Below are 26,699 nucleotides of genomic sequence, written 5' to 3' on the forward strand. Positions count from 1 at the left end.
GGAAGGGATGTGTTTTGAGAAAAGGCCTCCGAATCGATGGAAAACGGCCGAGCTGGAAATCAATACTCATTCCTTAATCCTCCACCCCATCAGCTTCCTCTCTTCTTTCCCCCCAGGGCAGGGTCGTATTTCTAGGGCGTGTCAAATTTTTCAGCTTTCAGTTTCCAAACATTAGGGGTGTTCAATGTCTTGGGGAATTGTAATAATTTAGATGCGCTTGGTAAGTAACTATATAAATATCATAACTTTTTAACATTTTGTTTGTTTCGTTTGTTACATAATAGCTGCATTGGTGCATCTGAAAACCCTGAGTTAACAACAACCATGCCAGGGTAAAGAATAAAGAATTAGCCTGACTAGGTGGCTCAGTGGCTAAGACACTGAGTTTGCCGATCAGAAAAGTCGGCAGGTCGGCAGTTCAGATCCCTAGTACAGGTCTCCTGCGTGAGCAGAGGGGTTGGACTAGATGACCCCCAAGGTCCCTTCCAACTCTGTTACTGCAAGTTTAACATGGAGCATTTGATGTTCCAGAATATCTTTCCAAGCAAGAGCAGAGCCTGGATCATCCAGAAAAGCTGGGCAAAACCATGCCAGTTGACTTCTTCAAACTCAGTGACCTCCAGTTGTGTGGGACTACAATGATCTCCACCCCCAAGCGGTGGAGGGTAATGGAAGATGTTAATCCATCACATTTAGTCTCATCCATCATCACTGAACTTTAGAAGCAGTCAAATAAACCTGAAATGGAGAGAAGGGCAGAATGGGGCAGAAATGCAAACGAGTCTGAAGCAAAACAGTTTATCCAAGTAATGCAATCCAAATCTATGGCAACACCTTCATGGGTGTTCTGGCACAATGAACATTTGTATCTGTTACTTTCACTCAGTGGAAAGGCTCAAAGAATATTTTCAGATGACCTGCAGTCTTGATATTTTTCATTTTGCATGAATCATGGGCAATAGAGAAAGAAAGAAATGGAAGATCCCTTTATTTCAGTAAATGTTCCCAGCTAAAGGGGCTCTTTGTGCTGTCAATCAAAAGACATGGCATTGCTACTCTGTCTCTGTATAACCATATTTGGTAATAGCAATGTTTGATAAATGTTAATAGGTATTTGGTATTAAAAATAAAATATGGGAAAAACAACAACAGCAGGAGGGAAGAATGGAAGATAAAATTGTTACATTGCCTCTACAATTCTATAAAGGAAGCAGGGTAATAGTCACTAAAAGCCTTGAATATATTTTTCTAGCTAAACACTTGCATTGTAAATTAGATATGAAGTTATATGATGCTGTTTAACTGAACTCATTGCAATTCTAGTCAGTATGTTTTGTATGTGGAACTCTCTCTTTAGAATTTGTAGTGCATTTGATCCTTTTAAAGAGTACTGGGATTTACAGCAGCATAGCCTTCTATGTAGGAATGGAACCTCCTGTTCAAGTCAGATTTTCATCTTCATATTGTTTCAGAAATATCTCTCTCTTAAGTGCCAAGAAAATTTCCAGGAAATTGGAATATAATTAAATTTACATTCAGACATGATTCAAGAAACAATGAATGAGAATTTCTGAGGACTTAACTTGGTGTGTTCAATAATCTCATAACGTTCGAATGTTCCTGTAACCTTGTTAAATATTAATTGCAAGTGCCTCTCGTTCACTTTAATAGAGGAAGTAAACACGAAGAGAGATTCAGAAGCATTTTTTTTCCTCCACAAAGACTTCGTATTATTCTGGATTGCAGAATAAATTGAAAATGGCCCTTGAATATTCCAAATGAGGTAGAAATACAGATTACTATTCGATATATAAAAGATACTGATAGAATATAATAGAATCAGATGGAGCCTGGTAGCACTTTTTCAGATTAACACATTTTATTAAAAGATATAATGCATTAGAGTTTACCTCATAGAATAGGAACCATTTTGTTAACTGGTAGCAAATGCCTGTATATTTGTGTGAGTTAAGGGAATTGCTGCATGTTTGTATGCAAAAGGGAATTGCTTCCTTCTCGGTTTATGGAGACCTTTTTCACGTGAAAGTTCAGGGAAGGAAAAAAAGCCAAACCAAACCTGAGTATACACTTTGTAATTTTTTAAAATTCACATCAACTTCACCTCTAATGTTTAAGATAAACATTATTTTAAAAGACTTACTGATAACATTAGAATTGCTTGAATTTCTAGAACAGAAAAGTAAATCACACAGTAAATATCTCCTGAGAAGGGAAGAAGCTTGAGAACAACTGTATAACAACAACTACAACAACAACAATTTATTTAAAGAGCTCTCATTTTCTTGCATAGCCAGCTACGTCCATAGGCAAAGTGAGTGCCTCTTAGGCAGTGGGTGCTAAAGAGCAGAATATTGAACAGAGCTAGAAGGGAACTTGGAGGTCTTCTAGTCCAACCACTGCTCAAGCAGCAGACCCTATACCTATGATGGCGAAGCTATGGTACGCATAGCCATATTGGTGGGCATGCGAGCTCAGCTCCAGTGCACAGCTGATTTTCGGCCCTTCGGGGCCCACTAGAAGTAGGGAAACAGGCTGTTTCCTGCCTCCAGAGGCTGGAAACGGCCCATTTGCCAACTTTCACTGGGACCGGAAGGCCTGTTTTTTGCTGTCTCCAGCCTCCAGAGCCTTTCTAGGAGTCTGGGAAGGGTGAAAATGGCCTCCCCCCACCAAGGCCCTTTAAGGCTATTTCCAGAGGCTGAAAATAGCCCGTTTGCCAGCTTCCGCTCCCACCTGAAGATGGCAAACAGGCCATTTCTGGCCTCCAGAGGGCCGGGGAGGGGAGGTGGTTTTTGCCCTCCCCAGGCTCCTAGAAAGGCTCTGGAGGCTGGGGAGAGCAAAAAACAGGCCTACCATGCCATCACATGCCAGGAGCGGGAGGAGTGGAGCGGTCATGGGCACATGGTTGGGGGCAGGGCACATAGAATTACGGGTGTTGGCACGCTTGTGTGTGACACCACCACCACCACTCCTGGCACGCGATGGCAAAAAGTTTAGTAATCACTGCCCTATACCATTCCAGACAAGTGTCTGTCCAATCTCTTCATAAGAATCCAGTGATGGAGTACCCACAACTTCTGAAGGAAATCTGTTCCATTGAATAATTGCTTTCACTGTCAGAAAATTTCTCCTTAGTTCTAGGTTACTTTTTTCCTTGATTAATTTCCATCCAATGCTTCTTCTCTTGCCTTTTGGTGCTTTGGAGAATAGTTGCCCCCCTTCTTTTGTGGCAGCCCCTCAAATATTGGAATACTGCTATCATGTCACCCATAGTCCTTCTTTTAGCAAAGAAGGTTTAAGTAGTTGGATGATCCACAGTGCTAACCCTTCAGCTTTTTAAGGCTATCGTATTTTATACAGTCAAATCACCTGAAGTAAAATAATCATCTAACAAAGGAGAATATTTGTAGCTCAAGGTTCACCTGAGGGGTCCTTGGTGCTCTCTGAGCTTGCTTGTTTCCTTGCAGATGTTTCATTACCCAAACTAGGTAGCATCAGTGCTAGATGTTACCTACTTTGGGTAATGAAGTATCTGCAAGAAAACAAGCAAGCTCAGAGAGCACCAAGGACCCCTCAAATAATAATCTGTTGCACCTTCATTAGCTTCAAATGTGATATTTGGGGAGGAAAACAGTTGGTGTTGGCATTGCTTTCCTGAATCAGTTTTAGTATGCAGCAGCTTCTTGCTACAAAAGGTAGTAATCCCATCAATTGAATTGTTTAAATTTATGAATCAGCCTCAAGACCTTAAAATAAAACCTGAAAAAGAACAACATAGCGATTTCCTTCCTCTTTCAGCATGGTAGATAGTGCTATCTCAGCAGGCTACCTTCTTTTGTCCCTTAAATTGGGAGGTTGAATCCCAGCTTAATTGTTTGTCAACTTTGCAAATCCAAGGTTGGTAGAAGGGATAGGGTTCAGCGTAGGATGTGACATTCTCTTCATAAAAGATTAAAAAGGGCACCAGATGAAAATGTGCAAGTGAAGCTACAACATCTGGAGTTCCCATTCTCTGGCCTAATGTGCAGGTACATGATCTATGTCTTCAACGTCTGAAGAAAAACATGCCCTTAATCTGTAGAGCCAATAATCTAACTAGGTAGACAGTAGTTTCAGATCAGAAGTGGTATTCAGCAGGTTCTGACCAGTTCTGGAGAACCGGTAGCGGAAATTTTGAGTAGTTTGGAAAACCGATAAATACCACCTCTGACTGGCCCCACCCCCATCTATTCTCTGCCTCCCGAGTCCCAGCTGATCGGGAAGGAATGGAGATTTTACAGTATCCTTCCCCTGCCATGCCCACCATTCCACGCCCACCAAGCCATGCCACGCCCACCAAGCCACGCCCACAGAACCGGTAATAAATTTTTTTGAATCCCACTACTGTTTCAGATATATTGAGTTTGGACTATAAAAATCCATTTCTTCCCTAATTCTGGAAACATGAATTTAAGGTGACCTCAGCAATGTGTATAATTCAACAATCTGGGCAGGTATTTCAACAATGCTGAAGTTCGGTCAAGGCAAACTATATTCCCAAATCCTTATTTGTAGAGCAAACGAGAGAAGTCTAAAGGAACATTTCTTCCTCCCCTTTGACTCTTTCTAGTCACCCAGATATGATTTATCCTAAGTTAAGGTAACATAAAAAATGGAGGATTCAGACTGCGCATGAAAAATATTCATCTCATGCATATTGATCTACATTTCTTCACTGTCAAGGCCAAGTAATTAAAAACTAGTGCTAACAATGGAATTGCTTTCTCTTTCATCTGTGGTCATCTGTGAACCTAACTTTTTTTGGCTCCACGAGGTGACATTTGTTTCAATTTCCCAAGTTTGGGTTAAAACCAGAGAGTGGAACAAATGCTGTCATGTACATAGATGAAACTCTGGCTTTTCCTCCTGCCTCATTAATACCTGGTACTTATATCCTCCATGAATTACTTGTGGCTGATCCTTATTTTGGGGCGGTGGTGGTGGAGGTTACATAGCCAAGTCCAGCCCCTTGTGAATTCCATAGACCCTTATCTAGCACAAATTTAATTTTGATCATTAGTTGACTAGATTCTTGTGTATAGGTAGCAATAAGAAACTCTTCTGTACTTTGAACTCAATTAATGCTCCTGGTTATCTGTACCTGACAGAGAGCTAGTGTCTTGAATCGCACCTAGAAAGAAACTGGAAGTCACTGTAGCTCACACAGCATGGACAAACAGAGCTCCGAATTATACAGGCTGCCACATTCTGAACCAGCTGTAATTTCTTGATGGACTCAAGGGAAGTCCCATGTAGAGTACATTGTAGTCATCCAGATGAGAAATTACCAGGTCGTGCATGGCTGTGAACTAGGTTTTCCAATCTAGGAATGGATGGGCACACAAGATATATCTATGCAAGTCCTCCCCCCTCCCCAGCAATAGCTGCTACCTGCTCCTTGGGGACCTCAAATTGCACACAAGCTCTTTCAGGGAGTGTGCAACCATAACAAGAGTTAAAGATGATATTAACCAGAACCAGGGAGACAAAAAAACCTAGATCACTTTTGCCTTGCTGTGGTTGAGTCCAAGTTGATTTCTCCCCCATGGTTTGTGCCTAAAGGCCTTTGGCATTATGCCCAGGAGCTCATGACCTAAGGGGCTGTATGCTATGAAGATATTTGAGCACTCTGAATCCAGGAACTGACTGAATGACATTTCCTCCCCTTCATATCTTATTTTCCATACTTTCTTGTCTGCAAAGACTTCTTGTGAGTCTGATGAAAGTCTAAGAAAAGGTTGCCAGTCAGTATGTCCCATTGAGAAATTATAGCCGTTACTGCATTGAATTATCTTCACCATTATCTTCACCAATTCAATTCTATACCAAGGAAATTCAGATTCTGAATGATTTAATTAAATCACCTGCTTATTGTTTTCTAATGATCTGGATTCACCGTTTTTATTTTTGTGCAATCAAACTGGCAAATGTACTGAGTGAGACTGTCTGACAACAATTGATAACCAGAATGTGTATGGGTAGCTTTCGATGGGTGGAGCTGATGCCTTCCTGTGTATTATTGTCATATCATTTGTAGCTACCATCTCTCTTTCTACAGTCAGGAGAAGAAATTATTTTCTTTAGCTGAGCACATGACAAGGCCCACAACTAAAACTCATATTTAAGCAGACAGTGATAGTTAGTTTGGAATATTTTCCAAGCTGATTTGTACTGGAGCCAATGATTAAATCAATGCTTTATAGGTAAATGGACATTTCCTGGACAGGATTTCAAAGTTCAGCAGATCAAATGTATCCTTTTTGATTAGAGTGAAAATAAGAGTGCAGAGTATGGCTTACAAAAGAAATGATTTGCAGACAAAGCCAGAGTCATCTTTATCTATAAACAGATGTATCGCTAGTTCATTCTAGTAAATTAATAATTTTATTTTGGCTCTGTGGACTGGAGGAAAGCATCCTGATTTTTGAATGAGCAGTTGGCATCATGCATTGCAACCAGTGAGATAAGGTAGTGGCATTTTATTGCTTGATAAATGGTCCAGAAATTGGACTGGGGGCTTAGCTATTATAATCTGTAGTTGAAACTGAGTCTATGATAAGTATTTCTTGTTCTGTTTTCTGAGAACCTACCTAGTTCCCACAAATACCATGTTATTTCTTTTATTCAGTACTTCCTTCTAAAGAATCAAAAGCCTTTCTCCAACAAAAATTCACAGCAAGTTATTTTTGACTTCTTCCTATACATCTCCTGAATATGCACCTAATTTGAATTATTATTATTATTATTATTTATTTAATTTTTATACCGCCCTTCTCCCGAAGGACTCAGAATAGAAGCCAAATGATGCTCCTGCCATGGGTTCAACCTTATTAATTAATTTTATATTTCAGCATTCTTAATATGGCTCAGGGAATGATCTTTTCATATTTTGTTGTCATAGCACCTAGCTGGTGAAATAGGCTATGCCAGGAGAAGATGATAAACTCAAAACCATTCAGTGAGCTCCTTAACCAAATGGGATCTTAAATCTCTATTGCTTCAATTAGTTAGCTTGATTGTGGTAGAAACAGACAAATATAAGCACAGAAAAAGGCAGTATGTTGGTACAGCTTCTATGTCTCAAAGGTGCTTTTTTTCAGGGACTTTCTGGTTTTTCTCTGAAGTCATTTTGCTTCTCATCCAAGAAGCTTCTTCAGCTCTCTTGGATGAGAAGCAAAATGTCTTAAAGAAAGTCCAGTTGCCTCTTGAAAAAAGCACCTTTGCGACAACCATGACCTGGATGGCTGAGAATCTCTATAGACAAGTAGTTTCTATGCTAAAGAGAATGTCTACGCTTTCTAGAGTAGATCCATCTTCCATTTCATTGTCTGGAGTAGATCAAAGAGGGTTATATATGATCCAAAATGGATGTATACCAACTTAGGTGGTCCATGGACTGAATAGCATTTTATAGCATGGGCAAGATACTTATTTGCCAAAACTTAATCTGGAACAAATCAGTTCTCTTCCTTGAGTTCTTAACTCTTTGAATCCAATGGTAAACTGACTACTTTCTCTGGACTTACAGGTAGCAGAAAATACGTTTTTTAAAACAAGAGGTAAAACGTATGTTACTGCCAAATATTTTTCTTACAGATTTCTGAATGGTCCACCCTTCTGTTGAATGCTTGAGACAATTTACAAGGAATCGACAAAATTAAGAAAGGGAGAAGCTAAGAGAATCCATATAACCAGCATTCATTTTTTTTGTTTGTATTTTTTAAAATAGTGACGGAGAAAAACCCTTTTGTTTGCAGCAGCAAGCTTAGTTTAGCCCATGACAGCTGACATCATAATACAATATATTAATTTTCAAGATACCATAAAACTCTTTGCTGCTTTTTTTTTTTTTTTGCAACTGGTTAATATACCTGCCCTTTTTAAAAATGAGAAACAGGAACCTTTTCAAATCGGAGATAAATCTACCGGGGTGTTTCTGCTGACTGAAGTGCTTCCTCTTGTGGGACTCTTCAACTGCTGATTTATGGCTGTAGCTGCAAAACTAGATACTAGGAATGTACCGTGTAGGTGTCTGCCAACTCTAGTAGCTCCTTCCTGTGCTCACCTGGAACTAGCTCCTACTGGATTCAGGGTGTTTGTACTGTGGCTAGGCAGAGATATGCTTATTCTGGTGATATCTTCAAAAACCTCCTCCCTGGATCTATGGTCATCTTTCAAAGTCCTCAGTCATTGTTGGATTGTAGCACCAGGGGTACCCCTGGTAAATTATTTCCTTAGGGCTGATTGAAGTCTCCCCCTCTTCTTGGCATTTCTGTTGTTTATTTTAATTATTATTTGCATTTATATCCCGCCCTTCTCCGAAGACTCAGGGCGGCTTACACTATGTCAAGCAATAGTCTTCATCCATTTGTATATTATATACAAAGTCAACTTATTGCCCCCAACAATCTGGGTCCTCATTTTACCTACCTTATAAAGGATGGAAGGCTGAGTCAACCTTGGGCCTGGTGGGACTTGAACCTGCGGTAATTGCAAGCAGTTGTGTTAATAACAGACTGTCTTAGCAGTCTGAGCCACCAGAGGCCCCTGGTTTATTTTTTTCAGTGCCCATTCCACAGTGGAATAACGTTTCATATTTTTCATGTGCATTTTATTTATTTTACTATTTTTCTTCCGTTTTCTAAAGCCTGTCTTTGGGTTGCAAGTACCATTCTAATCTGCTTGGAATGCAGCCCCTTCAGCTAGTCGGCAGATTAGAAATAATATCATCATAGGATCAGGTCCAACAAGCCACTGATATCTTTTTTTCTTCTTCTCCTATGATTACCAGTGTTGTACCTTTCTCTAGAGAAATCAGCAATTACTTTGATATTTATGATGAATGCCCAAAGCAAAGCAAAGAGACAGAGAAAAAAAAATGACTGTACTGTAAACAAATACATCCCGGATGTGCTAGTATTAAATGTGGAGGAGACGTCATTTAATTACTGCAATTGAGATCTAAGCAGACCAAAACAGCAAAGATGAGGATAACAAATTGCCTCGGGTGAAAAGGATGGGGTCGTAAATGGGACTTCCATCTTCCTATGCAGATTTAGGGGATGTTTAACCTCATTAATTTATTTTTTTGAAATAAACCTATTTAAATCAGTGAGCGAAGCTGTAGCTAACTTTGCATAGCAGCCATCGGTTAGAGGGATAGTGATATCGACTTTTGTCAGTATTTAAGGTGCTATACTAACGACATTTAAATAACTACTTTAGCAATAGTTTTGGACACTTGGAAGAATTTTTTTCTTCAAGGATTTTTTTTTTTTTGCATGAAAGTTTGCTTTCAAGTCACATAGCAAATTGCTTTTGGAAATCTTTTAATTTCAGAAGCATGCATCTACAATAGAAAGCTGCTCTTTGAAAACAAGCTTTCAGAGTAGTGCATGATTACAGTATGGCTGTAGTGGACTCCTTAGATCCTAGCCACTGTATCGTTTACAAATACAATAGATCAAGTAGTAGAAATACTGCAGCTCATCTTTCCATAATGATTAAAATATCCCCTGAGAGAGAAACAACACAGTCAGCACTTCGTATATTATTTGGAACTGGTGTCTAATAATCTGCTACTTGATTAGAGAATGGAAATCTCTTAAGAATTGTTACTTTAATATTTTAGCAGGATTTTCTACTAACTCTTGACTGCAAGACCATAGAAACAGATTTCTGAAATATTTTCCAGGTTTATTGTGAATTTTCATAAGGCTTAGAGCAGGGATGTCAAACTTGATTTCATTGAGGGCCGCATCAGACTTATGTTTGTCCTCGGGAGAGCGCGGGGGGGGGGGGGGCGCGCGTGGCCAGCTTGACATCACTTATGTCAGGGAGCACCTGTGGTGGCCCAAACACTGCCAGCGAGAACAGACTTGCAAGCTCCATTTTTAGCTGCCATGGCCTCCTGCAACCCTCTGCCAGTTAAAATGGAGCTCTGTTTTCACTGGCAGAGGGTTACAGGAGGCTGTGGCAGCCGAAAACGGAACTCGGGAGCCTATTTTCACTGGCAGAAACACCGTGGGCTGGTCCTTTGCTGTTTCCAGGGCAGCCCCACGGGCTAGATCTAAGTACCCCATGGGCTGGATCCAGGCCCTGGGCCTCGAGTTTGACACCTCTGGCTTAGAGGTACTGTCTTAAGAGTTATTGTTGTATAGAAAGTGGTTGGATGAATCTTTCCTCAGAAGCTGCTCATAGATTACAGCTACGACATCTATTACAGTAGTACAGCTCCCATAATTTCCAACCACCTTAAGCCAGCCAGAAACTCAGCATTTCCAACTCCTACAGGTTAAAAATAAAATATACTAGGTGCTATTAATGGCTGAGATATAAATACAAATGCTGAATTTTTTAAACAATAGAGTCTTATGGCCTGAGAGGAGTTCTATTTCTCACTCCCGAGTTTCTGGAAAGATGAGTCAGACAATTGCTTTTCAGAAACTGGCCTGATTCTACTTCTGAGCCTCAAATCCCATTAAGCCTGAAGTCTAGGAGCCACCGATAGCTGTTCCTCCCAAAAAGTATTTCTTTCTTTTTTAAAGAGGGTTAGCAGTCATTTCCATATTGTAGGATGGCAATTCTGTAAATGCAGTATTCCAGGAGGGCATTTTGCCTAAGATTCCACTGCCATTCAGTTTCATTGGGCCAAGTACAATGCTAGAATTACATGAGATGGAAAAGTTTAGTCTGCTACTTGTATTTCCCTTGGACTCTTGTTCTTCAATTTCCAGGCCTGTTGAGTTGCGTTCTTTTTGATCTCCCATGTTTTCCCTGGTTCCTATAATTAAGAAATGTGGAAGTGGAATCCATTTCACTACAAACAAAATTCTGGAAAGAACTCAGTACATTTTAACTTAGAATTTATCCTTTAGGCTTTTATCAGAAATGTTCGTCTGTGGTATACAATTAGCCAAGTGGATATAGAGAAGTCCAAAAATATTAAAAGCTTTTTAAAAAAAAACAAGAACACTACCATAAAAACAGCTTTAATCTTTCCTTCCCGGCTGTTTTAGATTCAATATTGTAAAATAAAGCTGAGAGTAAAATGGGAAACAACAGGCATTTTATTTCTAAGTAAACATGATTAGGACTGGGCAATAAAACCGCAATTCAGATAGCATTTCTTTGGAAGTTAGTTCCACAAAAGATTGGCAAATGGGGGACCAACATTAACCCAGAAACAAAACAATTAAATCTGTAATTAGAAAACTAGCATTAAAATTTGTTCTGTCTGCATGTGTTTTATATAGCACAGCTTTTTCATGCTCTGAAACTGTGAAGTTAAAAAAAATTTAAAGCCTGAAGGGATAATTTTGGTTATCCATTCCAGCCGCCTATTTAATTCAGGACTTCAGATTGAAATATCTTCAGCATCTAGCTACAACCCCCTCCCTTTATTTAAAGTTAGGATTTTAAAATGGATCCTGACTCCTGCTTCTAAATGTTGCCGTATCAAAGGTTTCCGATCAGGGTCCCAAAAAGCTATAGGTGCTGGATCTAATATTCCATTGTATTGTATTTCTGATTGACATATTGTAACATCATCTCAGTCTCCAGCTTTGCTATCCCTTGCTTTCTTCTTATTTTTCCATGTTTTCTTTTCCCCCCCAGAATTTCAGGGACATTAAACAGGCCATTCATTGGCCATTTGGGGGGAAGTTCCTTCTATTTAATCTACAGCTAGCATTTTTTGTTATTTTTGCTGAATAATCTTTATTGATGCAGACCATGCCATTAGAATTCAAAGCCAGATAAGGGATTTCTAAATAATAGCTGGTTTTTTTCCCAAATGGCCCTAATTGGATTATAGGCAGGTTTACTAAAAAAGAACAACCCAAACCAGACATGGATTTCAAACGGATTTAATCAGTCCAAGCTTAAAAATACAAAACGTGTTATGGACAAGCTCTGTTTAACAGATGAGTTTATTTCTGAATGCTAAATGGGGGCTAAATAAGATCTTATCGCCGCCGGGTTAGTTGTTCTGCACCCAGTTTGGAGCTGATCCGCCACTAGGAGTTTACTCTCCTTGCAGCCCCGTTTATTCAGAATTGCTTCGCCGTTGCCTGGCGGAGTAGGGAATGGGATCAGCGCCCACCGCTTCCCCATCTCTTTACCCGGGATAAGCTTCCTTCAACCCAGCGGAGCTTCCCTCCTTGTCAATGTTGTCCTTGCTCCCGAAGCAAGCCCGTCTTTACGCAGGGTTGCCCGGGAGAGGCTTACTCAAGAGAAGTAAAGCCAACGTAAAAAGCAAAAAGCGATGTCAAGCCGCCGCCAGCTAAAGGCTGCAAAAGAGCTGCAGCTCCGCAATACGGCTCGGGCGTGCACCCCGAAGGAGCCAGGGGAGAGCGGGTCGCTCCCTTTCCTAAACAGATCTTTGGATCCTCTTTCTCGACCGACTGTCAACCGGTGCATAGGGAAAAGCCCCGCGCGGGCTCCGGGGGTGCCTTTCGCCGCCGCCCCTCCTCCACCCAGCCCAGCCGGCTTCAGCGCTGTTGCTGCTGCCGCTGCTGCAGCTTTAAGGGACTGCAGCCATCCGCCTGGCAGACGCCGCCGAGCCTCACAAAAGAACAGGATGTTGTTGATTTGTAACCAAACCACAGAGAGGAAATGAGTGTCAATTTCCTCTAAACATCCCAACCGTCTGCCTCCTTCGCTTCCGCCTCTGCCACCCCCGCAGCCCTGGAGCGTCTGCGCCTGCGCCGGATTCAGCCCAGGGAATTTCGCTGAGCCGATGGCTTCCTTACGCCTCGGCAGCTCCGCGCTCGCTTCTCCGCTGTTCGAACCTCAAGTCCAGTTCCGTGCCCCCTCCTCCCCTCCTTCTATTTTTCATGGGTGTTTGCTGGGCTGGGGGTGCGGACCGTTTTGCATTTTGTAAGCAAACGGGTAGCACGTTTTCCGACTACTGTAAAATAGCACATTTTATTTTTTATTAAAGAAAAGAATAAATTCATGATATTTGGTAGTTGGAGAAGCGGTTTCCAGACTCTCGATTTCTGGCTGCCGTAGGTTAAAACGACCATCCTACGACCCCTTTTTAAGATCTGTCACAACGCACTTGGGGGATGGAGGGCAGAGGGTGGATGGGAGAGTCGTTCGCTATGTGAGTCTCTCTGCAGGGAAGGAAGGAATCCATTAGTTTTAGTCTTTTTTTTTTTGTAGTTGAGATCTCACAGAATAGCAGAGTTGGTCCTGCAGGAAATCCCTGAAATCCAGTGAACCTTTCCAATAATTCAGTTAGAGAACCCTGTTAAGTGCCACTTTCTAACTAGTGCCAGGGTATCAAGGGATGATGGCCCTCTTTTTATTTTTAAAGAATCAACCTTGATTAATCTACAGCCACAAAAACGAAAGATTCACTTTTTTCACTCATAATGTGCAGTCCCCTTGATTCCTTGTATCTGCACCTCTATAACTGTCTGGTTTGGTTCTGCAACCCAACAAGACGGACACAGACTTCAGAGGATAATTAGAACTGCAGAAAAAACAATGGCTACCAACCTGCCTTCCATTGAGGACCTGTATATTGCACAAATCAAAAAGAGGGCTGTGAAAATATTTACAGACCCCTCACATCCTGGACATAAACTGTTTCAACTCCTACCCTCAAAATGACGCTATAGAGCATTGCACACCAGAACAACTAGACACAAGAACAGTTTTTCCCCGAACGCCATCACTCTGCTAAACAAATAATTCCCTCAACACTGTCAAACTATTTACTAAGTCTGCACTATTATTAATCTCATTGTTCCAACCACCATCTCCTTCCACTTATGACTGTAACTTTGTTGCTTGTATCCTTACGATATATACTGATATTGTTTCCTGATTGCTTATTTGTACCCTATGACTATCATTAAGTGTTGTACCTTATGATTCTTGATGAACATAACTTTTCTTTTATGTACACTGAGAGCATATGCACCAAGACAAATTCCTTGTGTGTCCAATCACACTTGGCCAATAAAAAATTCTATTCTATTCTATTCTATTCTATTCTATTCTATTCTATTCTATTCTATTCTATTCTATTCTATTCTATTCTATTCTATTCTATTCTAAACAGATAATGGGTTTGGATTCATCATATAACAGAAAATACCAGTATTTGAGGGGTCTTTGATGCTCTCTCAGCTTGGTCGTTTTCCGTAGACATTTCATTACCCAAACTAGGTAACGTAATCAATGCTAGACATCAGTGCTAGTGTTAATATTAGAGTCATTATTGAATAATTTGAGATTAACAAATTACTCAATAATTAAAATTAACAAATTAACAAAAACAAAAAGTCTAATACCACAATATCCCCACTGATTTTGTGTGGGAGATGAAAATAAGTTCTGTTTATGCTATTAGGAAGAAGCCTGTAGAACAGATTGGGAGTATGTCGTGTTGGCTGATTTATTTCTGACAGAAGCATAGAAAATAGCTTTGGATGCCTGTTGATAAATGGGGAAGGAAAATCCGCTACATAAAGTCAGGGAAACAAGATAACTGCCAAGACAAGGGAAAAAATCCAAAAAAATAAAATATTTAGAGGAACTGGATATTTAATCTATTATTGGACTCAGTCTTGACCATAGGATTTAATACCAATGGATTCTTGGAGAAGCATTTGCAATGATTAGTGCCCAATGCAACTGACTGATTTTGTTGGAATTTGAGTGATTTATGTATATATTATGATTGTTTTTAATAAAAAAGATGGCAAATACCAAATATGATCTTATTGTCCTGCAGATGTACAACAGATGTCCTTGTTATGTAGTTCAAATAAGTTAAGCCAGAGAGGAATCAAGGGTATTATGAAAAGCCCTTTGTATTCACTTGCCCACATAGAGATATACAAGCCTGGCTGATAGCAATAGCACTTGGCTTATATACCGCTTTACAGCCCTAAGTGGTTAACAGAGTCAGCATATTGCCCCCAACAATTTGGGTCCTCATTTTACCGACCTCAGAGGGATAGAAGGCTGAGTCAACCTTGAGCTGGTCAGGATCAAACTGCTGGCAGTTGGCAGAATTAGGTTTTTTTTTTATAACGTTGGATTTCATAAAAGCATGTTTAGATTGCTGAATGGAAGACAGTCTGCTGTCCAGTCCCATGCATATTTACTCAAAATCAAGGCATATAGTATGTATATTTTGCTAGAAATAAGTCCCACTGAACGCAGTAGGACTTCTGAATATGTAGGCAAAGGGTTGCCTGTAAATTCTTTTATGCCTGCAAATGTATTCTGGGATTATAGTTGTGTGGTACATATAACATGGTCTCCTTCAAGCCTTGACTCTGGGTTACTTCAGGGATATGTCTCTATAGTTTTTCTGGCAACAGTATGGGACTACTTTGCCACTGATTTCTTCCAGTTTCCCCCCCCCCCCAAAATCCCAGCTGAGTCTCCAATTCTGGCATTTCCTGATGCTAATCTATCCAAGTAATTACCAAGCCTGGACCTGCTTATATTTTGGAGATAATTCCTACATTTGAAGAAGGGATTGCAAGTTTGATTTTTCATCCCAACAGTGATGCTAAACCATAGGCAGGAAATTGAATTGCAACATAGGATTAAAGGGTGACAATCTGTTAATTGGTTATGGATATATCCCCGTAGTAGTTGGATACCTCCTTTCTCAAAATAACTGATATGTAACTCCAAGATAACTTCCATACTTAACTAGATTTATTCAGTCATTGAGATTAGCATTTTTAAACACAAACACACCCAAAAAACCCAAATGTAGTAACAAAATGCTATTTTGGGGGTTCCAGAGGAAGCTTAATTTGTCTCCTCTCCCCAAGATGTGTTCTAGTTCTTTTAGTTGCTGTTAACATGTAAGTCTTTAAAATTTTAGGGTTTGGCTGTGATTTTTAGGACATTTTCAACCCTTCCCCTGGAAAGGCAAATGTCTATTATTGAAAGTATTTTTTTCTTTATCTCTATATTTTGATCCAAAACTTGTAAGAGATTGCAGTGTTTCAAGCTGCAAATCCAAGCAGATGGAAGGGCTATAATTCATAAAATACGCTTAGGAACTTAAGGCAGCAATTCTATTCCTTCTGATACTGTGAGTCAATTCCAATTGACCACGGGTGTCAAACTGGTTGCATCACGTTGGTATCACTTGACATATCGCAACATTTTTTGCCTTTGCGGAGCTGGGGTGGGCTGGCCTGCGCATGACGCATCCGGTCTGTGGGCTGCCAGTTTGACACCCCTGCAGTAGACCCAATAGGATTTACTTTTGTGAAGATATAGCTCCATAATGCAAAGTGGAAACAAATTTATTTCTACTCCAGTTTCTTTCCTCATGGAGGGAGCATGGTTTTATATGCAATAAAGGTAGGGATTGTATAATCTTCCAGATGTTGCTGAACTACAAGGCCTATAATCCCACTGAGAATGGCAAATATGCTGGGGACTATAGATAGACACCACAGGATGATCCTTCTTCTGTTATTCAAAGGATTCCCAGGAAAGATCTCGTGCACCATCAAGGGTTACTGCTTTAGGTGCCTTCAAACATAACATGTGCAAACTATTTTAAGCATTATTCTCACAAAAAGCTAATCAGGATATAAACCCAGACTTCAGAGTACATGTCTGGATTTACATGATTTATTGATTGCTATTCAATCAATAAATCAGTATCCAACATTGAAATTGGACCCTGGGGATTAAACTGAGTTTGAGTTCTTCAGTGTCGTGTGTGTGTGTGTGTGTGTGTGTGTGTGTGTGTGTGTGTGTGTGTGTAAGAATACAGGTTTTCTTTTTTTAGGACCACAATTGGAACCTGTACTTGATCGTTAAATTTTAAGGGGCGTGCGTAAGAGCACAGATGTGCCTGCCGTTCCTGTCTTATTGTTCCCTTCATTATATCCAATTACTATAGTTGATGCATAATTTTAATTATATATATATATATATATATTCTTCAAGATATGCTGTTTTATCTATGACATTTGTTTGTGTATACTGTTGTGACAAAAATAAATAAAATAAAATAAAATAAAATTAAAATAAATGAAGCCATCACTAATTGAAACTGTGACTGTGTTTATGATTTTACTTCCGATTTTCTTTAGTTTACAGACCTGGTAAAGATTGGAAATACAAGGCTTGGTTGCAATATTACTTTTTCATTTAACTATGAATGGTTATTAAACAAGACTGTAGCTCACTGAAGATTACCTGAACCTAAAAGTTCAACATGGTATAAAGAGGAAGCATGTTTAGCATGCCAGCGTTTGTTTCTGAGGTCACACTTGTATACATTATTCAAGTCACAGGAGTAAGCTTTTTCTAAATAAGGGTTTAAGGTATTTAATTTCAGAATGCCAGACTACGATGGAGAGACAGCAAAATGCTTGCACTATACACTGTGTGTTTTTTTTCCTAACACAAAAAGGAGTGCGAGGTCACAGACTATTCTAACAAACAAATAGCAGAGTTTTTGGAATTGCATGGAGTGACATTTGCTCAGAGTAACCAATATGAGGATGAATGGAAATGGTAGTCCAATTGTTTTAAGATTGTAAATGGCTCATATGGATTTGTCACTAGAGCCCTCTTTCCACTTTTTCTTTCTTGCATACACATAAACCTGAGTTTACTGGAAGGAATATATGCATATGCATATTCAAAAATAATTCAGATGTATTTGAATTCAAAACCTTCTTTGCTACTAAATAATTCACACTAGTCTGAAAAAAGATGAAAAAGTTGACTTAAAAAGCTGGTTTTTTTGGAAAATCCAAGGATGCAGCAATGACAGGATTATCTCTATCCATGTTCATATGATACTCTAAAAACTCCATCGGCAAAGCTGGAATTGCTTCGGTAGAATCCATGCAAATCTTGTTTTCCTTTGTGCCTGGTTATTTCTTTTCAGATGTATATATATGCTCCCAGCTGATGGAAATGAGAACCCTAATTAACCAGGGCTTCAGTCTCTAGAAGGGGTATTTATAGGTCTAAATTCATATTTCCATTTTTGCACATCCTCCGTTCACATTAATATTAAAATACCTTAAGAGGTGGGAGTTGCATGTAATGATTACAGAGAAAGGCTCATTGATTGCAGTCATGGCACAAAAAGGTGGGATCAAATGAGGCTCATAGTAGAGCTTGGACTTTCTCTTTTTCCCCAATGTGTCTGTGTATGTGTAGTTTACACATTTGGTAACATGTTATTAACTTATCTGTTAAGTGTCTATGGAGATTCTCAGCCATCCAGGTCATGGTTGTCCCAAAGATGCTTCTTCAAAAAGCAATTGGCAGCTACCTTTTGAAGAAGCACCTTTCAGTTATCTATTAAGTGTAGTGTGCTATTAATCATATGTTTAGTAACAATAAATCATAATAAGCTATGACAGTGTTTCTCAACCTTGACCATTTTAAGATAGGTGGACTTTAACTCAAAGAATTCCCCGGCCAGCATGCTAGCCATGGAATTCTGGGAGTTGAAGTCCACAAATCTAAAATGGCCAAGGTTGAGAAACACTGACCTAGGAAAAAGCATCTATATTCACTTGTTTTTAACCTAGAAATCTAAGCAGAGAAAGATCTAGATGGGAAACATCAGAAAATACTAGGGCAAAAGGCTACAAAGGGCAAAAAACACCATGGAAGAAAATCATAGAAACTCCCTTGCCCAAACTTGTGGTGCAACCAAAACAATCTGGAACTGAACACACTCAAAACCGTAGAAATGGTGGTAGACTTTAGGAAAAACCCTTCCATACTTCCACCTCTCACAATACTTGACAACACAGTATCAACAGTAGAAACCTTCAAATTTCTGGGTTCTATCATATCGCAAGATCTCAAATGGACAGCTAACATCAAAAACATCATTAAAAAAGGACAACAAAGAATGTTCTTTCTGCGCCAACTCAGTAAGCTCAAACTGCCCAAGGAGCTGCTGATCCAATTCTACAGAGGAATTATTGAGTCTGTCATTTGCACCTCTATAACTGTCTGGTTCGGTTCTGCAACCCAACAAGAAAAACACAGACTTCAGAGGATAATTAGAACTGCAGAAAAAATAATTGCTACCAACTTGCCTTCCATTGAGGACCTGTATACTGCACGAATCAAGAAGAGGGCCGTGAAAATATTTGCAGATCCCTCGCATCCTGGACATAAACTGTTTCAACTCCTACCCTCAAAACGACGCTATAGAGCACTGCACACCAGAACAACTAGACACAAGAACAGTTTTTTCCCGAAGGCCATCACTCTGCTAAACAAATAATTCCCTCAACACTGTCAGACTATTTACTGAATCTGCACTACTATTAATCGTTTCATAGTTCCCATCACCAATCTCTTTCCACTTATGACTGTATGACTGTAACTTGTTGCTGGCAATCCTTATGATTTATATTGATATATTGATCATCAATTGTGTTGTAAATGTTGTACCTTGATGAACGTATCTTTTCTTTTATGTACACTGAGAGCATATGCACCAAGACAAATTCCTTGTGTGTCCAATCACACTTGGCCAATAAAATTCTATTCTATTCTATTCTATTCTAAAAAAACAATATGGACATGTGCATGGAATGGAATCACCAGGAATTGAGTTCAACTTGACAGATTTCCGTTTTAAGGGCCTACTTTACATTCGTCACATTTTTCATTTCTTTCTTGCCTCAAAATAATGTCCTTATAATGTTATAATGTCCTTCCTGCCAATGACTACTTCAGTTTCAACTACAATAACACAAGAGCTACCAACAGATTTAAACTTAATGTCAACCGCACCAATTTAGATTGCAGAAAACAGAATTATCTATGCTTGGAATGCATTACCTGACTTTGTGGTCTCTTCTCATAACCCCAAAAGTTTTATTAAAAATATATCCACTGTTGACCTCACCACATTCCTAAGGGGCATGCATAAAAGCACAAATGTGCACAAATGTGCCTACCGTTCCTGTCCTATTGTTTCTTCCCCTATATATATATATGCTTATACTACCTTGTTTCTTCTCATATATATGTTTATATATTATATAATCTTTTGTGTTATGCTTGTTATGCTTGTGTATATTGTTATGACAAAATTAATTAATTAAATAAATAAATAAAATAGAAATAAAGAGGATTTCCAGAACTGCAAATAAGGGGTTGGGCCCATTCCTGGCCAGCAAAATAAAAGGAGGGTGAATTTTCTCCATGAGCTCTTCCTGAGTCCCAAGATTCATTCATATCACCAGAAGGCTGTTTGAGATGCAGGAATCCCAAGTGACAGTTTTTGCACTTGAGCATTCCTGTCCTGTTTGTTGGAAAAGGGCCCTCCTTGTGGGAATGAAGAATCTAGCGAGAGAAAAGTGGTTCTGCAGGTTCCATTTTGTCTCTTCCTCCCCCTCTATTTCTTAGTCACATCTTTGGTTGTATTTAAGTTATCAAATAACAGCATCTCCCAAGTCTTGCCTTCAGCAGCTATGAGCATATTCACACCAGATCCTGCTCTTGCCTCACTAGGAAAGGGGGAAACCTGCATTTTATCACAGCTGTTTCTAGCAGCTGTGCTTTAGGCAGGGGGTGTTAATTGATAATTTATGTCTTTCCTGTCACAAAGTGTTACTTTGAGGTACTAGCAGCTTCTGCTAACACCCGGTCCTTGGATAAAAGCAATAAAATTAAAGGGTGAGGGGGGTTGTATCCAACTGCCCCTTTTAAAGAAAAATAGACACATTTGTTCCATTTTTTGAAAAAAAAAATAGGAACTTCATTTTATAAAAATATATCTTCATAAAGGGCGTGCATAAGAGCACAAAAGTGCCTACCGTTCCTGTCCTATTGTTCCCTTCATTATATCAAATTAATATAGCTGATGCATATTCTTTACTTATATATATATATATATATTTTCTTCATGATGCGGTTTTTTTATGATAATGTTTGTGTATACTGTTGTGACAAAATGAAAATAAAAAAATAAAAATAAAATTTATTCATTTGAGGTTAGTCTAGATAAAAGAAGGACGACGGGTGACATGATAGCGGTATTGCAGTATTTGAGGGGCTACCACAAAGAAGAGGGGGGGGTCAACTTATTTTCCAAAGCAACAGAAAGCAAGACAAGAAACAATGGATGGAAACTCTGGAATTAAGGAGAAATTTCCTAACAGTGAGAACAATTAACCAGTGGAACAGCCTGCCTTCAGAAGTTGTGGGTGCTTCATCACTGGAGGTTTTTAAGAAGAGACTGGGCAGCTACCTATCTGAAATGATATAGGGTCTCCTGCTTGAATAAGGGGTTGGACTAGGGGACCTCCAAGATCCTTCCAGTTCCATTCTATTGATTCTCCTTATGAGCATGAGATATTTGTCTGCATCTACATACATACATACAGGCCCACACTTTTATTGGGTTGGTATTCAGTTTGAAAACAGGAGTGAGAAGTTTACGTGTATATACTGAGACCCGAAATGGCAATTGGTGCAGCTAATGAGTAGAAAAGGTGCTATTTTGGTCCTTATGTGGCACATTGCATCATTCAATGAAGTCAAGCATCTGTAACAGAAAAATCTATGCAGGAAAAGTAATTCAATATGATTGCTTCACAGAGGCATACACTCTGGGCCCATTAGGAAAATAAAAGGAGACAAGGTAAGCGGAAATTAAACAGGCTAAGGGAAAGAATGGGGAGAGGAAAGCAAGTTCAGGTAGGATTACTGGAAATGATTTTTTTACAATCAAACGTTATTGCTTTTTTCCAGACTGTAGAGGTAAAGCCGCCTATCTAAATCTCTCATACCAGAAATTCATTTATCTAGGAAATGAACATATCAAGGCAAAAGGATCAGCCTCCCTTTCTACTTGGCCTGCCACTTTATGTATGTGTTAGGGTTCAAGAGCCCATATGCATGTGGACTGCAAACCATTCTTTCCTGATTTGATAATTTACTACAATCATGAAATTATATCATTTAATTCTGCTGATCATAGAAATTCAAATCCAGGCATATGCAAGAATATCTTAGCATAGGTAGTCCTTGACTTATGACCCCGGATTTTATGATGCTAAGTGAGAAATCTGTTGAGTTTTGCCCCATCTTATAACTTTTCTTGCCACAGTTGTTAAGTGAAACACTGCAGTTGTTAAGTCAGTAACCCCATTGTTAAATGAATCTGGCTTCCCCATTGACTTTGCTTGTGAGAAGGTCACAAAAGATGACCACAGGTCACTGCCACTGTCATAAATATGAACCAGTTGTCGAGCATCGAAATGTAAATCATGTGACCATGAGGAGGCTACAACAGTCGTAAGTGCGAAAAATGGTCGTAAGTCACTTTTTTCAGTGCCATTGTAACTGAATGGTCCCTAAATGAACTGTTAGGGCAGGGTCTCCAACCTTGGCAACTTTAAGACTTGTGGACTTCAACTCCCAGAATTCCTCAGCCAGCAAAGCTGAGGAGTTGAAGTCCACAAGTCTTAAAGTTGCCAAGGTTGGAGACCCCTGGTTTAGGACTACCTGTACTTTAAAGCTTATCTCTATCTTTTCCTTTGTTGGAAAAGACTATCTGGAGTATTGAACTCTAAAACTTGTGGGTGACTTTCCTAGGCATCTGTACCTGGGAGCAGCTTGAATGAGTGTGGTGGAATTTATTTCTGAGCAAACGTGCAGTGTTGTCATGTCAATTAATTTGCCTGACTTCTGGTGTGATATTTAGGGTAACTGATACAGAAAGGCAGCTGTCTGAATGTAAACAAAGCCACATAACCACAAGTAGGCTCTTTACTTTCCTTTTGTCTTGAGTAAACTGGTTTAGTTTATAAAGAAAATAATGGGGTTGAAGAAGGATTTATTTAGCAACAATGCTTCAGGACATCCTATCTCAACTACTGTGAATCATAGCCTTCTTATCCACTGTTTCCTCTTCATATGAGTCACGGTATTTCAAAACTCGTATTTCAAAACTATTTCCCCGTTTCACCTATGTTAGGTGTTTTAGTTTCTTTTTTAATTTTTTTTATTTTCTTATACACATGTTGTAAATGTACATTATCTTGTCCATAAATAATCACACATATTTTCTCTGAAGAAAGCACAAAGATAAAATATTTTAAATTCATTTGGAGTTGCTCTTCTACGCTTTCTTTCCCTTCATTTCACAACAAACCTTCTTCTCTTTTCCCTCCCTCCCTCCTCGCCTCTCCTACCTTCCTCCTCCTCTCCCTCCTCCTTCCTCCTTCCCCTTCTTCTCCACCACTCCTCTCCTCTTTCTCTTCTTTCTCACTTTCTCTCCTACTCTTATCCCCTATTCTATCTTCCTCTCCTTCACCTCCTCTATCTTACCCTCTATTCCTCTCTTCTTTCTTTCTTCTTTGTTGTATAATATTTCCCTTGTTTGGTAACCGAGCAACTCCAATTTTCTAGTATTCTAGTATTTCTTTTCAGTTTCTTTTCTATTTTAACCAATCTATCATTTCAAAATTGTACATTTATATATATAATCTTCTTTCCTTCTCCCCCATCCCCCTTTTCCGTTTACTCTGGTGATATCTGGATTTCTATTTCTTATTTGTCATTTCCCTCATTTAATTTTCCATTATTAACATTGTTTATCTATCTATCATCTTTTATTCATATCTCTTTTCTAACCATACATAGAATCTTTCCCATATCTTGAAATACATGGATTCCTCTTTATCTTTTATTCTTAGAGTTAATCTATTCATTTAGGTGTTTTAGTTTCAAAGGAGCGATTCCTGAAAAATACACATTTGGCTGTTGGAACACATTTGAGCATTGACACCCTAATGATTGGCCCTGGATCTATATGCCACTAACATACAGAAGGGGAAAAAACCAGGTTTTTTCCCTCTCCTCATCCCTGCTGGGTGGGAAATAAGAAGCTGGCATTTCCTCTTTTAAACTATTCAAAAGCTGGTTTTAAATAGGATTAACATCTTAACAGATGCTTCATGGTGTGCTCTCTGCAGGGAGGATCAAAGAGCAAAGAAGGTCCTCTGACTGTTTGCTGTTCCTTTATGTAGCAATTTTACAGGGGGGAGGGGGGAGGGCCAGCCCTTTTTGCCTTTTATTTTAAAAATAATGAAACAGGACCACAAAATTGCAAATTGAATTGCAAATTCCACTGGACATTTTGGGGTTCCCCCCCCCTCTAGTGTAATCAAGAGATGCTATTAGTGGAAGTGTGGATCAGCCAGATATGTATGTATGTATGTATGTATGTATGTATATATTTTCCTTGGTCCAGATTAGTACCATTAATCCCAGGGATGAAAAGAACTACAACAGGCTACATACAGTGTAAATCACTCAGTCCCTGGAAACTGGAAAAGAGATTTCCATTCTCTGCCATGTGTGTTTAGCATCATTCTTCAAATTATAACTTTTAGATATTTTTGGTATATGCATGGTGGTTATCCTGTTGTCCTTTGGCCTCAATTACATCCTTAACATAGAAGCCATGATCCAAATATATGTGGTGTGATATGCATTTATACTACGCAAAAAAAGCAATAAATAAATACATAATTTTTTAAATAAATTGCAGACACTTTTTTTAAAATTATTCTTGGGCCAATTGTCCTGAATTCAATTTTCAAAGAATGGTGGTGAAGGTGCCTAGAAACCAGGAGACTGTGAATTCTAGTCCCATTTTAGGCATGAATACCGGCTGGGTGACTTTGGGTCAGTATCTCTCCCTCTCCCTCTCTCTCTCAGCTCAACCCACCACACAGGGTTGCTGCTTGTGGGAAAAAAGAGGAGGAAGGAATATTAAACTCATCACACTGAGTTACTTATAAAGTAATAAAGATGGGATAAAATTAAATAAATTCCATTCCTCCTCTATGGTTGTAGAAAAGTATATTCTAATGTAATTAGATATATATATAATGTAATTAGATAATGTAATGTCAAAGACCTTGGAGTCTTCATATCCAATGACTTAAGTGCCAAAGCCCACTGCAACTACATCGCAAAAAAGGCTTTAAGAGTTGTAAACCTAATCTTATGTAGCTTCTTCTCCAGAAACACTACACTACTAACCAGAGCTTACAAAACATTTGCTAGACCAATTCTAGAATACAGCTCGCCTGTCTGGAACCCATACCACATTTCAGACATCAATACAATTGAACGTGTCCAGAAATATTTTACAAGAAGCGTTCTCCACTCCTCTGAATACAACAAAATACCTTATGCCACCAGACTTGAAATCCTGGGTTTAGAAAACTTAAGAACTCGGCCGCCTCCGACAGGACCTGTGTTTAACTCATAGAATCATCTATTGCAATGTCCTTCCTGTTGAAGACTACTTCAGCTTCAATCACAACAATACAAGAGCAAACAATAGATTTAAACTTAATGTTAACTGCTTCAATCTTGATTGCAGAAAATATGACTTCAGTAACAGAGTTGTTAATGCTTGGAACACACTACCTGACTCTGTGGTCTCTTCTCAAAATCCCCAAAGCTTTAACCAAAAACTGTCTACTATTGACCTCACCCTTTCCTAAGAGGTCTGTAAGGGGCGTGCATAAGAGCACAAATGTGCCTACCTGAATCTGCACTACTATTAATCGTTTCATAGTTCCCATCACCAATCTCTTTCCACTTATGACTGTATGACTATAACTTGTTGCTGGCAATCCTTATGATTTATATTGATATATTGATCATCAATTGTGTTGTAAATGTTGTACCTTGATGAACGTATCTTTTCTTTTATGTACACTGAGAGCATATGCACCAAGACAAATTCCTTGTGTGTCTAATCACACTTGGCCAATAAAATTCTATTCTATTCTATTCTATTCTATTCTATTCTATTCTATTCTATTCTATTCTATTCTATTCTATTCTATTCTATTCTATTCCTGTCCTACTGTTTCCTTTCATTATATCCAATTTATATAGTTATTACATGCTTATACTCATATATATGCTTATATGTTGTATAGTTGCTTCATGCTTATGCTTATATATGCTGTTATGACAAATAAAAAAATAAAATAAAATAAAAATTAGCATGCCTAGAGAGTTAGCAACATCCCCAAATCTGGGTCATCCCAGTTGTTTTAATCTTCAATTCCCTTCATTCCTGATTATTAAACTATGCTGGTTGAGGGCTAATGGGAAACAACTGAAAGGACTCAAGTTGACAGGGCCAGCTCTAGACATTTAGGCGACCTAAGAAAAGTCATATTCTGGTATCCTTATGGTTTGGTGCATCTTCTGATTCTGTTAGTAATTTCAAAAAGGCACTCTCTTGTTTCTTAATTATGTTTAACACTCAAGTTGACAAATTGGCTCAAGGAGTGTGCTGTTACTGCTTTTCACTATTTTACTGTATTTTTCCAGAAGTCTTCAATTTTAGTGCTCCCCCACAAGTCATGGCACTCCTAGGCTGCTGCCCACTTGGTCTTGCTGGCCCTGTGGGGATGCTAATACTTTTGGCAGGTTCTTCTGCTCTGTGTTTGTCTGAACACCTGGAAGGAGTATGGAATAGAAGGTGTGCAATTGCCAAATTGTGCTTTAGAATCAAATAAAGCTTCTGCACAATGGATTTGTTTCTATTTTCTGATAATATAATGATGAGCACTTGGCATTGGTTTCGTTTGTGGCAAAATATGCCCAAACTA

At 39.0% G+C, this 26,699-nt stretch overlaps 1 long non-coding RNA gene across 3 annotated transcripts in view; it reads left to right on the forward strand.

Moving 5' to 3' along the window:
- LOC131193326 (uncharacterized) overlaps positions 1–26,699 on the forward strand; it is a 52,905-nt gene that overhangs the window by 1,654 nt on the left and 24,552 nt on the right. The gene's annotated exons all lie outside the window — the stretch shown is intronic.

Source organism: Ahaetulla prasina, chromosome 2, assembly GCF_028640845.1.
Source record: "Ahaetulla prasina isolate Xishuangbanna chromosome 2, ASM2864084v1, whole genome shotgun sequence".
NCBI lineage: Eukaryota > Metazoa > Chordata > Lepidosauria > Squamata > Colubridae > Ahaetulla > Ahaetulla prasina.